At 38.9% G+C, this 17046-nt stretch overlaps 1 long non-coding RNA gene across 6 annotated transcripts in view; it reads left to right on the forward strand.

Moving 5' to 3' along the window:
* LOC118545981 (uncharacterized) overlaps positions 1–17046 on the forward strand; it is a 125948-nt gene that overhangs the window by 48958 nt on the left and 59944 nt on the right. Inside the window, exon 3 of one of the 6 annotated variants that reach the window (XR_004922340.2) lies at positions 8067–8495. The exons of the other annotated variants lie outside the window; for them this stretch is intronic. This is a non-coding gene — a long non-coding RNA (uncharacterized LOC118545981). Of the gene's footprint in view, positions 1–8066; positions 8496–17046 lie in introns of those variants that run through there. 6 annotated transcript variants of the gene reach the window in all.

Below are 17046 nucleotides of genomic sequence, written 5' to 3' on the forward strand. Positions count from 1 at the left end.
CCTCCCACCGTTCCTCCCTCCCTTCCTTCCTCCCATCTTTCCTCCCTTCCTTCCTTCCTTTCTTCCTTCCTATCACACCCCACACCTCCAAGAACACTGAAAAAGATCTGCAGTTCTTTCTTGGTGCAGGAGGAACCTCTTTTTAATCTTCTTGTGGTTGAAGTTAAAGATTTTCCATTGATTTTCTTTTGGTAGTTAGTCGCTCCATTAGTTTTTCTTGATAGGACCTTTCGTTATTGTGCTGTGGTTTCTCCTGCTTTCTGCGCCTACAACATCAGGGGTCATCTCTGATTTGTATTTTTTTAATCACCAATAATGTTGAATATAGATTCATGGGTTTGTTGGCTATTCGTATATCTTGTTTGGAGAAAGGTCTAATCAAATTCTTCACCCAGTTTTTAATTGATTTGTTCTTTTTGTTGTTGAGTTGTAACAGTTGTATGTATTCTGAATTCTAAACCTTTATCAGATATATGATTTGTAAATATTTTCTACCATTCAGGTTGTCTTTTTTACTTTGTTGATAATTTCCTTTGGTGCACAAAATGTTCTAATGTTTAGGAAGTCCACTTTATCTGTTTTTTCTTTTGTTGCTCATTTTTTTGGTGCCAAATCTAAGAATCTTTTGTGAAAATTAGAGGTCATGAAGATTTATGCCTGTGTTTTCTTCTAACAGTCTTTTATTTTTAGCTCTTATGTTTAGGTCATTGATCCACTTTGAGTTAATTTTTGACTGTGGAGTGAGGTAGGGGTCCAACTTTTTCTTTGCATGTGTTTATACATTTTTTCCCAGAGCCATTTGTTGAAGTGGCAATTCTTCCCCCATTGAATGACCTTGTCAACCTTATAAAAAAGCTATTAGTTATAAATGTTTGGGTTTATTTCTGGACTACCAATTCTATTCCATTGATCTGTATGTCTATCTTTATGCCAGTGATACACTCTTTTATTTACTTTTACTTTGTAGTTAGTTTTGAAATCAGGAACTGTGAGTCTTCCAATTCTTTTTTTTCCTTTCTCAGTATTGTTTTGGTTATTCAGAGTCACTTGCAATTCCGTGTAGATTTGGGGATAGCTTTTCCATCTCTCCAAAGAAGGTCATTGGAATTTCAATAGGGGTTGCATTTATCTGTAGATTGCATTGGGGTATATTCCCATCTTAACAATATTAAGTCTTCCTATTTTTTTTCATTTATTTAGGTTTTCTTTAATTTCATTTCAGTAATTTTTTTTAAAAGATTTTATTTATTTAAATGACAGAGAGAGAGAGATAGTGAGAGAGGTAACACAAGCAGGGGGAGTGGGAGAGGGAGAAGCAGGCTTCCCGCCGAGCAGGGAGCCTGATGCGGGGCTCGATCCCAGGACCCTGGGATCATGACCTGAGCCGAAGGCAGTCGCTTAACCAACTGAGCCACCCAGGCTCCCCTCAGTAATGTTTTCATTGCATAAGTCTTTCACCTCTGTAGTTAACTTTATTGTTAGGTTTTTATTCTTTTTGATACTATTGGGATAGAATTGTTTTCTTGGTCTCCTTTTTGGATTGTTCATGGCTGATGTATAAAAATGCAGATGATTTTGTGTCTTGGTTTTGTACGCTGTAACTTTGCTGAACTTGTTTATTAAGTCTTGTAGTTTTTGGTAGATTCTTTGGAATTTTCTGTTTATACAATCATGTCATCTGCAAATAAATAGAGTTTTAATTCTTCTTTTCCAATTTGGATGCCTTTTATTAATATTTTTTCTTGCCAAATTACTCTGGCTAGGACTTCTCGTATAATATTGAATAACAGTGGTGAAAATGGGAACAAGAAAATGATGCCTATTTTCATCATTGCTATTCAACATTTTACTGAAAGTAATGGATTTTGCAGCAGGGTTTTCATTTACTTCAATCCATAAACTAAAGCCAGTGGTTTAATAATGCCCCACTTTTTCGGAGGTTGGGTGTTTTGGTAAATTTGCTATCTAGCTTATATCTAAGAACATAGAAATATTGGAATAGTCCTGTGAGGAGAAAGACAATAATTATCACAATGCTGTGTGTCTTACTTGACTTTCTTTCTTTTTTTTTTTTAAGATTGTATTTATTTTTTGACAGAGAGAGAGAGACAGCAAGAGAGGGAACACAAGCAGGGGGAGTGGGAGAGGGAGAAGCAGGCTTCCCGCTGAGCAAGGAGCCCGATGTGGGGCTCAATCCCAGGACCCTGGGATCATGACCTGAGCCAAAGGCAGACACTTAACGACTGAGCCACCCAGGTGCCTTTGACTTTCTGATAAGACCTCATTGACTAAGAATCATATCCAAAATTAAGCCTACTGATTTATTAAGTTTAGTGTTTTCCTTAGAAAACTGTGGTTCTTTCTAAGTTATAACATAGGATGACTTGTTCTAGCAGTAAATATTTAGACCAATGAACAGGTTAGTCCTTTCCTCAGCAGCTAAACTTGGGGGACCACATAATTTATTGCCCAACCAGGACCTTTAGAGGAAGGGATGCACTATTAATTATGCCAGGAGAACAAGCATAAACCAATACCGCCTTGGGCAAACTGAGATGGCGGGTCGTTCTAATTAAAAAACATTGAGTTTTATTCTCATTGTTATCGCTGATTTATCATGGAAAAAAATTAGTAACAAGAGAAATTTTTATTCTCAAGGTTTTAAGCCAGATTTTCAAAGGAGAGGAAAATGAGGTGAGAGTCCGTTGTTATGTTGGTCGCTGTTTCCCTTTTTCCTGTATGCTTTTCTAGATGGGCTTATTCTGGTCATGCGAGGCTACAGTGCAGTCAACTCAAATCAGTTTGATACTCAATGTGGCTAAGGCTGATTTTCCTGAAGGGTTTAGGTCCATTCAAAGACCAGAGTGAAGGAATGCTGGCTTCAGCCAAGATCTTTGGGGCCATTCTTGTGCCCCCCCTCAGTCTTCATACCAAAACAAGGCAGCCTGGGACCACCTCAAGGCCTGCACTATGTGGAAAAGCCTAGAATTTGGCTGTAATCCCTGGACTTGTTTCTGGGGATTAGTAACAACTGAGCAAGATAACTTTCCTCATTAGGAATAGTTTTACTCCCTGGCATTTTGTTGATAAGTAAATTTCATGGCAAAGTAATTGCCACACTAATAAAAGCTATTATATAAATATACTTAATCATGTGAGTGTCATTTATGGCCCCAAGGGCTAAAGGTAAGATGGTTAAAATCAGAAACACTTAAGTTTAACTAAACATGGTAAAAGGTACTTATCTTGCTTCAACAGGACCTTACATTTAATAATCACTCTCCAATACTTGATTGTGAGTTTGTGTATCCATACAATGAATACATCGAGGGTAAGGATGGCTAGTGGAACAATAAAAGTAATGTGAGTCACCTGCGAGCATCTATTATGTTACAGGCACAGGCAGTTTGCCTAAAGTAAAATGTTAGTAACAGTTAGGAGCTGAGCAGGAGTTTGTAGCTGATACCATTTCCACTCTGCTGTATTGACCCCCAATCCAGAGATATTGTGGACAACAGAAGAAACATTGAGATACAAGTCAGGGGACCTGTGTCCTAGTCACAGATGTGTCTTTGATAAGGGCAGTCACGTGATCTTTCTGAATCATTGTTTCCGCATTTGTTCAAGGAAGTTGTGCAGGTCCTAGCTGAGTCCCAGGGTGGTGTTGAACATCAAATGTGATGCATATGCAAGTACTTTGAAAATGCTTTGGCACTGTTGAAAGAGCTATTAAGGAGTTTCTGTCTCAATCACACTTGTATCATGACCTTTAGGGGGAATTCTCTTTCAACTTTCATTGATTCATCTCAGGCATTCCTCATAAACGCTTCGGCAAATGGTTTTTATGGAAGTACCTTTGGCTGGTTTATGAGTTGTTTGCAGGTACTAATTTCTACATAGATGGGCACAGTTCTGAATACCTCCTGTGATAATGAAAGGATTCGTGAGATTTTAAATGTTAAATGAAACTGTTAAGACATCTCAGGTTTTAAGTAACACTATCTCTAACTCAAATTGATTGAAATATAAGGAAATATAAGGTACTTTCTCAGTTCACTTAAGAGTTTCATAGGTAGGGCAGTTCCTCCTGTGTCATCTTGAGCTGTAGCTTTGCTTTCTGGCAATTTTATTTACTTTTACCTTCACCCTGTATTGACCCCATGGCTGTAATTCCAGGTATTAGAGCCTACAGGGCATCATCCCTGGAAGGAAGAAAGGAAAAGTTTTCCCCGAAGGTTTTTCACCTTTGGATGGATGCCTTTCACCTTTTGCCTCAGATTGGATGCCACCCCTGAGCCAGTTACAGCAAGAGGAATGGGATTACCAAGGCTAACCATTTGGGGTGGGATGTATTCTGGGGAGTCAACCACCAAGACAATTATGATAAGACAGTTCGGAAGGACTGAGCCATTTGAAACTATGTAACTTTCAGGCAAACTGTTCCGAGTAGACTCTTTCTTTAAGGCTGCTTTGTTGATGCTCTGATGCTCTGCCATTTTGCACATATTGTCATCCAGGCAGATCATGACCAGTGTGAAGAAACTGATAGTATAGTCCCCGTTCTGTGGCCACACTCATTGACTTATTGTGAGGTTTCTATGTAGCTTTTCTGGAGAGGTATGTGAATGGAATGTAGTCTTTCCTTTTTCCAATTGGAGTACGCATCCTAATGCAAATATATTCATTACAATAATTTTGCATACAAATTTTAAGGTAGGCCTTTTGGGAAATTATTTCTTAGCTTCCCAAATTGTATGTGAAACTCTAATACATTTCCAGGTGTTGGTATTAGCAATATTTTGTTAATGTCAGCATCCTGGAAACTCAAAGAACATTGCTAATAATAAGGGAGACCTCAGAAATGGCATTTTGTAGGTTCCTCTTTCTCTTCATTGATTAATTTGCTCAAAGTAGTACATCAAAACAGTTCAAGTGGGATGCTCTGGAGTAAGTCTACTTGGATTCCAATCTTAGTGTTCCATCACTTACCGGCTGTGTGTCCTCAAACAAGGTAATTAGCTTCCTATTTCTCAGTTTCCCTTTGGAAAAATAAGCACTCTAATAATACCTACCTCATAGGGTGGTGAAGATTCAATTAGATAATTCACCAGAGGTACTTAGCCTGGCCTCCAGGAAGCAGACATTAGTTGATATTTCTAATTCATCTTTCCAACAACTACTGTTATTACTATTACCACTACCACAACTAACACTATACACCAGTGGGTACCCTGTCCTGAAAAAAACAAGAAGCACAATGTGAGATCATTGTATTCTTATACTGTGGTTTGGTGGGGCAGAAGTTGGAGAGACAAATGTGCTCACTGGCTCCGCATCACTATCAACCCTATTATCTCTTTCAGGAATAAGAGTAGGAAAGTGAAGTGAACCCAGGGAATGTAAGCCTGGTTTTCATCTATGGATAGACAAAGTACTGTAGTGATATATTTTAAACCATGCATTCGTTCTGTTTTCCAATTAGACTGAGTCTCTAATCCCAATGAAGACATTGAGATGGAAGAAACTTTCTACTCTTTTTAGATTAGCAGGGGCAAGCCACAGCTGAAATATTCCAGGAGGAGCCTGGTTATACCTTATAATGACTTTTGCAGAAAAAAATGAACCTCAGGGTCTTGGTGAGAGAGAAATGGCACCTCTGAGACTTGGCATCTCTTTCCTGGACAATTTGTTGACTCGTCTTAACTTCTATTCTTGGACTAGCCTGTAGTTAATCCAGACTAGTATACTGTTGTTCAGTGTCAAAAGGACAAGTAACTAGTTAGAGAACATTCCTCTCTGTTCCTCGATAAAGGCAACAATTCTCATCTGATGGAAAAAGAATTAGCCAGACATTCTGTATGTTTTGATGTAATGGAAAGTGCTCTTCCTGATGAAAGCTTGCTGGAATAAGACATTCAATTCTTATTTATTTTGTGTCTTCATCTACAAATTCACAATGGCAGCTATTTATAATGTCCATAATTAAAGCAATGCCAGTATGAAGAACCATTTCTATTATTCAATCCCCTGAAGGAAATATTTGAGAACCCAAAGCTTCCAATATCAATTGAGATAATCTTCTGGAAAATTCCTGGTCTGGACAACCTACCTAAACAGTTCTGTGACTTGTTTACCTGGATGACTGGAATCTGTTTAAAATATCATGTGCAGTTTAGCCTCTGCTTTCTCCTTTACTGACTTCCGTCCCTTTTCTTACATTTGAATGAATATTCGATGTGGCAAGGATAACTCATCATGCTCCTGACGAAGCACAAAAACCGTCTAGAAAAATATCTACTGATCATTTAGCCATGAACCATGACTAATTGTTATCTAAATGGAATTAGGGGTAATGACTCCAAGATGTTCATAGGGAAAGAGTGCTCCGTGTTTCCCAGCAAGGCCTATTGAACAGTTTTTTTTTCTTTCTTTTATAAAATATTTTACCATTTACTCTCAAAATGCTTAACAAGAACCCTTTTATGTACCTTGGGATAATTCCTTTTGAAAAGCCTTATAACATTGTCCTCAGAAACATTATGTTATAGAGAAAGATAAAGAATGAGCTTCAGGTTGACCAACTTTGTCAAGAGAGGAGCTTTAAATGCTCCTGACTTGTGTCAGTGATATCATTAACTTCCCAGTCTGTTGGGAACAGCAGCCGCATTGTACACTTCTGTGACAATATTTTTTGAAAGTTCAATTTCAAGGCATGTTTCTTGCCTTTTATTTTTGTTTTTAATATACTTCTAGAAGGTAGAGATCTCCGATAGAGTCTGTCCTTCTACCATGCTTTGGAATTAAAACAAGATAAAAGTGGTAGATATCTCTTTCATTGGCTGCAGTCATCTCTTGAGCTTTATATTTAGTGCCCAGGGAAAATTGTTTCCTCACAGAGTGCACCTCGGCAGGAAGGCACAAGGAAGTGAAGTTCCTGGTGTAATATCCTGAAACAGGTGCCCGAGCGTTCTGCGTTTTCCAGCTCCTCTGTGGACAGGTGGAGACCTCATCTAGCTGACCAACCTACCCCTATGCTTACAGACCCAGGGGACCCAAGGCCAGGGAGTGAGTTTTCTTCATTTTTCTATAAGAAACAAACCAAACCAAACCAAACCAAACCAAACCAAACCAAACCAAACCAAATGTATTTTTATCATAGGCATTATTTCTTGCTTATCTTTTCACCTCTCAGCATATATGATGGTTCAAGCAGGTTAGAAACTGACATCAGCTTCATTCAAAAATAACCTTCTGTATGTTTTGATGTAATGGGTAATTGATGTAATGTAAATTACCCTTTTCCTATTTAACAAGCGGGATTTGAGAAAAAGAGTTATTTGGTATATTTTTATTCTATGTTTTCATTCTATTAGGCACCAAACAAAAATACACATATACTGCGCTTAAGACAAAAACCTGAATTCTATTTGATACTACAAATCAAAATCCCCATATTCACGAAACTTTCTTCCAAATTTCATGGTCTCAGGAGAACTGCATGATCTCTAGGTTTTCATAGAAGCAGGAGCTAAAGGATTACCTGACTTCCCATCCCAAACCTACCAGCTTCTTATATCTGTCACGTTAAATATAGTTCAGTGTCTTTACCTTACTCACTGATGTGACATTTATCAAATCATCACACAGAAGGGTAGGTTGGGGAGAATGACAAGATCATATTATTTAATAGACTCAACATTGACTAAAAATAATGAAGTTTAACTTTAGATGTCTTTTGTTTTTTTCATTGAGGGCTCAAATGAGTGTTTGCCAATGTACACACACACCCCTTCTCCACTGCAGGAAAAGGATTATTATCTGAGGTGATTTGTACTTTGAAATCCTGGTATGAGAGGGAATTGTGTTGATCCTCATTTTTTCACAGAAATGACAAGACAACCTGTTTAACCAACTATAAATGATATGCCTGCAGAGAAACATTATAGCTTTAAAAACACATGCATTAATTAGACCCTATAAACAATCATACAAAGTTGCATTTAGATTTCTATAATATAAGGCATTGTTCAAAATTCTCATCTTCATCAATCCTTCTTTTACTATAGTAATGCTTCAAATGAAGAAATGGATATGTCAGTGTCATGGAGGCAAGAAGGACTTTGAGGAACATTTCTTGGGTACCTCTGATCGTCAAGCTGCCACCACTGTTAGATTTCACCCCATGTTATTTGAAGCCTATCTGTTACTTACACAGAATTGTTTATTGTTGGATCTTGCATTGTTTCTTCCAAAAGTCAACCCCCTCCCTTCTACTTAAATGATGGCTGACTTTAAGGTACACAGCCTTGAAAGTAGTCCCACATCTCCAAAGCAAGGCTTTCTGTCCAACTCAAAGTACAGCATTATATCTTCTTAAAGAACAACTGTCATTAGAGTTGTTTTTTTCTTTTGTTGTTTATGGTTAGAGAAATATATGACTTGAGTCATTGGATTGGTTTTAAACAATCATAACAATAAATGCATCCATCCTCAAAGTGGGCATTGTATTTGTTCAAATAATAGAACATTTTTGGAATTCCCTCGAGAGGGTTTATTGCCCACACAAGGGAATGAGTCATCACTCCATATTGACGGTTCAGTCCCTGATTGTCTCAGACTCTGTGCCGGTCCCTCACTGGGCCTCTCCATCCAGACGTACATTGCTTTTTTCGGCCAGTTTCGTTGACTATTCATGAGTCTGTGAGCAAGCTGACCCTCTCCCTGGACTCCTCTGGAATCTGTAAACAAAAACTTCCAGGAACTAAGTTAATTTTTTCCTATAAACTCAACCCAAATCAAAGATCCAAGAGAAAGATTCTTCTCCTCCATCAATTAAACTATCTCCTGAACTCAGTTTTTCTACATGCCTTAGATTTCCTAAATATCACAGATTTCTTACTGGCAGCCCCATATCCTATGATTTGCCCACTAATTGAGGCAATACAGACTTGGCTTTCATTTACATCTCTTCTTGTCTTCTCCAGGAAATTATTAGAATTTCTTTTTTTTTTTTTTTTAAAGATTTTATTTATTTATTTGACAGAGAGAGACAGCGAGAGCAGGAACACAAGCAGGGGGAGTGGGAGAGGGAGAAGCAGGCTTCCCGCTGAGCAGGGAGCCCGATGTGGGACTCGATCCCAGGACCCTGGGATCATGACCTGAGCCGAAGGCAGACGCTTAACGACTGAGCCACCCAGGCGCCCAGAAATTATTAGAATTTCTAAATCTCAATTATCATTACTTGTTTAACAGCAAAACCGAGAGTGCTCATCCTTTACATAAGATTGCTTTCCTGCTGTATATTGAGCGTTTTCATTGGCATCCTTCAAATCATTATGTAGCCATCACCATTAACATATAGAACCAACCTTAAATAGTAATAGTAATTTAGAGCCTAGGAATGATCAAGTGCTCTCTCTTTGTATACAGAATTAATGAGACCTTTTTTAAGCCGAAAGCTTTTGAAAGGCTTTCACATAGTTAAATTTCATAGAGTACTTTTGGTTATCTCACACTTTTTAAGATCGTCCTATAATAGTTGTGTCCATTTGGGGGCATCATTTATTTCCTGTGCTTAGAACAGTATTTGACACATAGTAAGTTCCCAATAGCTATGCAGTCTGCCCTAGGACTATTTTCAAGAAGTTCAAGGATGCTGTCGATAGTGCTGGTTTGTGAATCTGAGCATGGGAGAGTAGGCATTCCATACTTGATCCCAAGTAACTGGGAACTGATAATCATGTTGGCCACACCATGTTCAGAACAATTAAAGTTGGAAGTTGTCTAATGTGTCCATAGAGTGAGAAGTAAATAGGGAGATTTCGATTTCTAGAACATGTTAATTGGACGCAGGTTTTAATTTTGCCCAGAACAATTTCAAGTGCTTCTGATTAGAAATCACATCCTGTCCAAACATTGGGGAAAATAGAAGTAAACATTTCCTTCTTGTTTATGACCATCTGACCAGTTGGATTAAAAGAATCATGCTGGTATTTGGCTTCATTTAAAGAATTCTGTTTGTTACTGTGCATGCACTGTTATATTCATTGATATGTGAGAAAAAAGAATCAAAAGTCACGGGCTTAAACAGCACAGTCGCCTGGTTGAGGCTCTAGCAGAGGGAATACAACCCTAGGTTCCTAAAACACAAGTTCCCTGAGGGGGAATGAATGAAGAATGTCTGCTCTACAACTCACCTAGTTAATATTCCAGGATGTGTGACACAGCATTGCCATATGTCATCCACCGGAGGGCACTAGGACATAGTTCTGCTTTAGAGCCCGTGGTATAGCCTGGGTATCAAAGATAGGGTCTTTTTTTTTTTTTTCCCCACTTGAATTACTTTAAAGGATTTGCCAGAGTTTCAAAGAACGTTCTCACTGTGAAGGGGATTAATGACCACCCAGTCATATATTTATTTTGCAAAGACATTATGTGCTGATAGGTTCTGTGAGCTGGCTAGCACTAAATAACTGGTTAGAAACAGAGCCAGAATTTAAATTCAGTAGTGTTTTCCCCGCTATACTATTACCAATTTCCTTCTTTACTCGCTCCTCTGAACATTATTTATCCAGAGGAAGAACTCATTTCTGCAGCGCAATCTACATGAGCTATGTTGGAACAGCCAGGGCGAGGCAAAATCCTTCCTGTTGAGGGATTTTGCCCTGGAAGCCTTGCCCTTTGCAATACCACAATGAGCCTTTGTGGGGTTCCTCAGAGAAATGGTCAAGATGCTCATTTCCATTTCTGGGCTGTTGTGGTGCTTCGGTGGCACCGACATAGTGAGGAGGGGATTTGGGTTTAAGGTTTTAATTTTTTTGCTCAAGCCTTGACATGATGTCAATGGGCCAGGAACAAACAACACAATTTGTTTATTGTACTATGTAGATTTTTTTAGGGCATTTAGAGAACAGAACGGAAAGAATGGAATGAGACATAAAGAACCAAAAGGTCATTTTCAATGTGCAAAGAAATTGTATAATGTTTTTGGAAGTCATTTGAGCTTCTGTCTCAACTTCTGGTCTTCTAGGGCTTCCAGTTTAAATCTCAAGCAACCTCAACCACTTACAGAGTCCTACACACACAGGCGTGTGCGTGCACATGCACACACACACACATTTAGAGAGGGGTAGGGAGGGGCAGAGGGAGAGGGAGAGAGAGAATCCCAAGCAGGCTCCATGCCCAGTGCAGAGCCCGACACAGGGCTCGAGCTCACGACCTTGAGATCATGACCTGAGCTGAAATCAAGAGTTGGACACTTGACCAACTGAGCCACCCGGGTGCTCCCTTATATACTTTTGAAGAAATAACTGTCCCTCTGTCATCCCCCATTTACTGTTGCTTTTATACAATAGTAAATGTACATTTTGGTACATTAAAAAGGAAGATTTTTATTAAAGTGTAACAAAAATTGGGCACCTGGGTGGCTCAGTCGGTTAAGTGTCCAACTCTTGATATCAGCTCTGGTCTTGATCTCATGGTTGTGAGTTTAATAAATTAAAAAATTAATAAAGTATAACAAAAATAGAGAGAAGTATGTGTTCATTTCTGCAAGGTGAACAGAAATTATAAATGCTATCCAGGCCAAGGTAGAGAACGTTACTGGCAACTCAGAAATCCTCCTCAGGGCCCTTTCTAGTAAATTCCCTCCTCCCAGGAAAAGTAGCCAATATCCTGACTTCAATCATGGATTGTTGGTTTTGCAAGGTTTTGAACTTGATATAAATGGAATCATACAGTAGGTGACTCCTTAAAGTCTGGTTTCCTTCATTCTGTGAGATTCATTCATGTTATTACATGTAGCAGGTTTGTTCATTTTCATTGCCACATAGCATTCCATTATAGGAATAAACCACCATCCATTTTCTATTGATGGACTTTAGAGCTGTTTCCAGTTTCTGGTTACTATGCAGAGTCCTTCCATGAGCATTCTTGTACATTCTTTTGGTACACATATATATTCATTTTCTTTGGGGGATATATTTAGGAGCAGAATCATTGGTCGTAGGGGAAGCATATATTCAGCTTTAGTGGATATGCCAAAAGATTTTCAATTGATTGGACTAATTTATATTACTAATAGTAGTCTATGGGGGGAATTCAATTGCTTAATATTCTCATTAGTTCATGTCCTAGTGAGTACCTAACGGTATTTCAGTGTGGTTTCAATTTGCATTTTCTTGATTACTAATGATGAGCACCTTTTCATACGTTTCATGGCTATTTGGATGTTTGTTTGCCAAAGTGCCTGTTTGTTCAAGTCTATTGCCTAGTTTTCTATTGGATGGTCTTTTTTTTTTTCATTGACTTATAAGAGTTTTTATGTATTTTGGATATTAGTCTTTCATTGGTTATTTGCATTGCAAATCCCAGTCTGTTGTTTGCCTTTACACTTTCTTACTAGTGTCTTTTAATGAACTGAAATTCTTTTAAATTTAGTCAAATTTATCCATCATTTTATTATGGTTATTTCTGTGTGTCTTCTTAAATTTTTTTTTTTTAAGATTTTATTTATTTATTTGTCAGAGAGAGAGCGAGAGAGAGCACAAGCAGGGGGAGTGGCAGGCAGAGGGAGAAGCAGACTCCCTGCCAAACAAGGAGACCGATGCAGGACTTGATCTCAGGACCCTGGGATAATGACCTGAGCCAAAGGCAGACATTTAACCAACTGAGCCACCCAGGTGTCCCTTCTTAAATTTTTTTTTTTATGCCTACACCAAGATATTATCTTCCAACCCCTGCCCCTTGAATCTTTATCTTATTTTCTGCAACCTACTTTTACAGCTATAATCCATCTGGAGTTAATTGTTATGTATGGTGTGAGGTAGGGATTTAAGATTTCTTTTTCTTTACATACAGATTTCCAAATGCTCCAGGGCAATTTATTAAAAAGTCTATTCTTTCTTCACTAGACTGAAGTGTCACTCTTGTAAAAATCAAGTGACAGTTTCTTCACCAATACCACACTCTCTTAATCATTGTAGCTTTATGATGTGTGTTGATATTTGCTCATGTAAGACATTGAATTTGTTCTTCTAGCTTGTCTTGGCTCTTCTTGGACCTTTGCATTTCCACATAAATTTTAAATCAGATTTCAATTTTCACAAAAATCTCTGCTGGGATATAGATTTATTTTGGAATAATTGACATCTTTAAAATATTGAGTCTTCCAATCCATGAGCATGGCATAGTTCTAAAGATTTCTCTCAATATTTGTAATTTTCAGTGTAGATGTCTTACAAATCTTCATCAGATTTATTCCTAGCTTTTTGGGTTTTGTTTTGTTTTGCTTTGTTTTGTTTAATTATACTGGCTAAAACCTCCATTTGTTTGAACAGAGTGTGATCATAGTGGCATATTATTTTATTCTCAATCTTGGGATTTCTTTTTTGTATGATGGTTGCTGTATAGTTTTCATAGATACTCTATATTAGGAAAGTTTCTTTTTGGTATCTTGGCCTCTTAAGGCCACTTTCATAGCCTAAAATCCCATTTTTGTCTTCCTAGCTTCATAAAATTCCTTAAAGCTCTGTTGGCTTCTCTGCCTCCCCCACCCCAGCCTGCCACTGATGCCAGAAATCTCTTTGATAAGGAACAGATTCCATGGCTAGAGCAAATATAAACTTGTCAAAACTCTGAGAGCCCAGGGTAACACACTAACTCTGGGGAATGACAGATGTCAGGTTCTTCCTTAAGAGCAGGATTGGGCACAGAATGGTACGACAGAGGGAAAGAGGTGGAAAGGAGGAAACAGTCTGCCGACATTTTGGTCCTGTCTCTGGCAGTATCTAGAGGCGGAGGCAAGTGATCTTTCGTGGCTGTGATAACCAGAGGGGCCTGGTGGCTTGAGAGTCTTTGTCTCCTACATGGACCCAAAGTCCTGCAGTAGATGGGGAACTGAGAGGGTGTGAACCAGTCCATATTCTGATTATTTTACCCCCATGCTACTGTTTCCCAGGCTGCAGTTGCAGCCCAAGGGAAGTCAGGTAGCAGGAAACATGATCCCACTTTATGCTCCTTTGACCTTTGGGGTTTTCACTAATAATGTGTTGGGGGTACAACCCTTCTAAAAATTTATTATTGGGATGCCTAGGTGGTTCAGTCAGTTAAGTGACTGCCTTTGGCTTAGGTCATGATCCTGGGGTCCTGGGATTGAGCCCCACGACCGACCCCATCCTTCTGGCTCCCTGTTCAGCAGGGAGTCTGCTTCTCCCTCTCCATCTGCCCCTCCTCTCTGCTCCTGCTTGCGCTTTTTTTCTCTCTCTCTCTCAAATAAATAAATAAAATCTTTTAAAAAATTGCTTATTCCTGAAGCTTGGTGTGTTTTCCATGTATAAAGTTTCTCTCCTCATCTGTTGTCTGTTTGCATATGGTGTTCCTTAAATACATTAATTGGTGCCACTTTTAATTTAACTGTCACTGCTATCTCTTTTTTGGACAAGCTTATACTAAACCCACTTATGATGGAACAAAATAAAACCACCCAGCCATAGGGCCTATTTTGGCAGGAGAGGAATGTAACAGGAATAAAATTTGTAGTCTTGTGGTGGGGAGAGAACTGGTAGCACTCTTCAGTGACAGTTTGTGTGAAAAATTTGGAACACAGATTCTTTCTTAGATGTGGACAAAAAAATAAAATAAAATCCTCCAGAAAGCTACTGAAATAAGACAGGTAAGGTGAAATTATTGGAACAGCTGCAACTTAGGAAATGGGCTGACACCAATTCCAACTTCATTTTAGCATTCATCACGGCATACTTATTTTATTTCATTTTTTTTGAAAAATTTTATTTATTCATTTGAGAGAGAGTGAGAGAGCGCGTGTGCGCACAAGCGGGGGCAGAGGCAAAGGGAGAGGGAGAAACAGTCTCCCTGCTCAGTAGGGGCTCCAAGGCAGGGCTCCCAGGACCCTGGGATCATGAACTGAGCCAAAGGCGGATGTTTAACGGACTGAGCCACCCAGGCGCGCCCTAATTTTACTTAATTTTAGGGGACTTTGGTTGTGGTAGCATTCCAGAAAACATCTTCCACGTGTGCTCTTTCCACCTGAAAAGCCACAGCCATTTAACAACAGTGGAACCCCAACTGATGTAAGTGCCAATTTCAAGTGTCTTTTCAACTTGATAGAAATCGGCATTAACTATTTGTACAATAGAGAATGTTCTTACTAACTCCCATGACATTTAAGGGCAGAGTAGCAAATCATGTTAAAGGTCTGCAACAACGTTTCGGGATTTGGCAACTGACTAACATTTAGGATATAATGAGGTCCTTTATTTCTCGATGAGCTTAGATTGATACCATCCTAGACCAGTCAATTGGTCTCTCAGTCAGGGTTCTACCAGAGAAACAAAGGCAGCGATTGTGGGGGCTGGCAAGTCTGACATCCCTGGGACAGGCCATTAGGAAGAGCCATCCTGAAACCCTTGGTCGGGAGCTGGTGTTGCAGTCTGCAGGTGAAATTTCTTCTTCTTCTATCCTCCTTCCATAGATTGGATGAGGGCCACTCCCATTATCATGGGTAATCTGCTTTCTTTAAAGTTAACTGACTAGGTGTTAGAAACATCACAGAATACTTTCACCTAGACTAGTGTTTGCTTGAGTAACTGGGTACACTAGCCTTGTCACATTGACACACAAGACTAACCATTCCCGTTGGTCATGAGAAACTCTCCTCTGGTTTGAAAGGAATTATCTGCAAGTGCCATTCAGCACATCCAATATAAGCATCGTCAATGCCGAGAGGCCTGGCCTGAATGGTCTGCTCTCCAGCCCCTAGATGGAGCCCTCCTGGGGTGTGGGAGAAAGCCTAGACCATGCTATTCTGTTCTCACGGTTCCTAATGTTTTGAGGGGAAGAATGTGCTCAGGACATCAGACTTTAAGGCAGAACTTTCTTATTTTTCATGAAAGCTGGCCAGAATGAATATCTATCTCCTTGTCTCTTTGCCTTTGCTTCTGGAGAATGGAGTGCAAGGAAAGGCTTTTGTGGATTTGTAAACTGTCGTTAGTTCTGAAGGATGTTTAAGTCAACAGATACCAAAATGATAATGTCTCTGTAGGTATGGATTCTTTACTTACAGGTAACGTTTCCTTTTAGAACATAGAGAATAAAATGGGCACTTGGCCAGTCAATATTTATCCCGTAGAAATATTCACGGTTGCTTCATATTTTTGAAAGTTGGAGTAATGTTAAGTGTGACACCATAGCTTCTTTAGTTCAGTAATTTTACACTTTTAAGTATATATTATACTAGAATGTACAAAATGAATGCAACAAGAACAAATATGACAAATTTTGATAAATTAGCTTGAATTTAGGTCTAGATTCTATTCGTTGGCCACTAAATATTAACCCAGCAAAAGTGACATACAAAGGGGAATAACGACCCAATTTATTTAAGTGTAGTTTGTCAAATGAGATTATAGAAATTCTCCTTCTTCCACCCAAAGCTTTCTGATCCTCTCATCTCTTGGGGTAGCCTGCATGTCATCAAATGTAACTTTATTTATTTATTTTTTTTTAATTTTTTTTTAAAATGTTTTATTTATTTATTCATGAAAGTCAGAGAGAGAGAGAGAGGCAGAGGCAGAGGAAGAAGCAGGCTCCCCGCCTAGCAGGGAGCCCGATGCGGGACTCGATCCCAGAACCCTGGGATCATGACCTGAGCCGAAGGCAGACGCTTAACCATCTGAGCCACCCAGGCGCCCCTCAAATGTAACTTTAAATTGCAAGTTCTGTTGATGTGAATTTATGAAACACATGTTAAGATGCTTTGATGTTTCCTGAGCGTGACAGATACTCCCTGTAAAACACTTGGCTTTTTTTTTTTTTTTTTTTCCTAAGACCTCCAAATTCTATTACTGTGCATTAAGAGGTAAAGGAAAAGTTTTAATATTTTGACTTTTATTTTCACAATAAACTTATCTTGAGAGAATTTTAAGAAAAAAAAAAAACCCAAGCAACTTTGCAATATTATTTATTGCCTGGATAAAAAGCAATGCTGTCCCCATTTTGTGTAAATGACAAGTGGCCAGGTGTCCTCAC

This window comes from Halichoerus grypus, chromosome 2, assembly GCF_964656455.1.
Source record: "Halichoerus grypus chromosome 2, mHalGry1.hap1.1, whole genome shotgun sequence".
Taxonomy (NCBI): Eukaryota; Metazoa; Chordata; class Mammalia; order Carnivora; family Phocidae; genus Halichoerus; species Halichoerus grypus.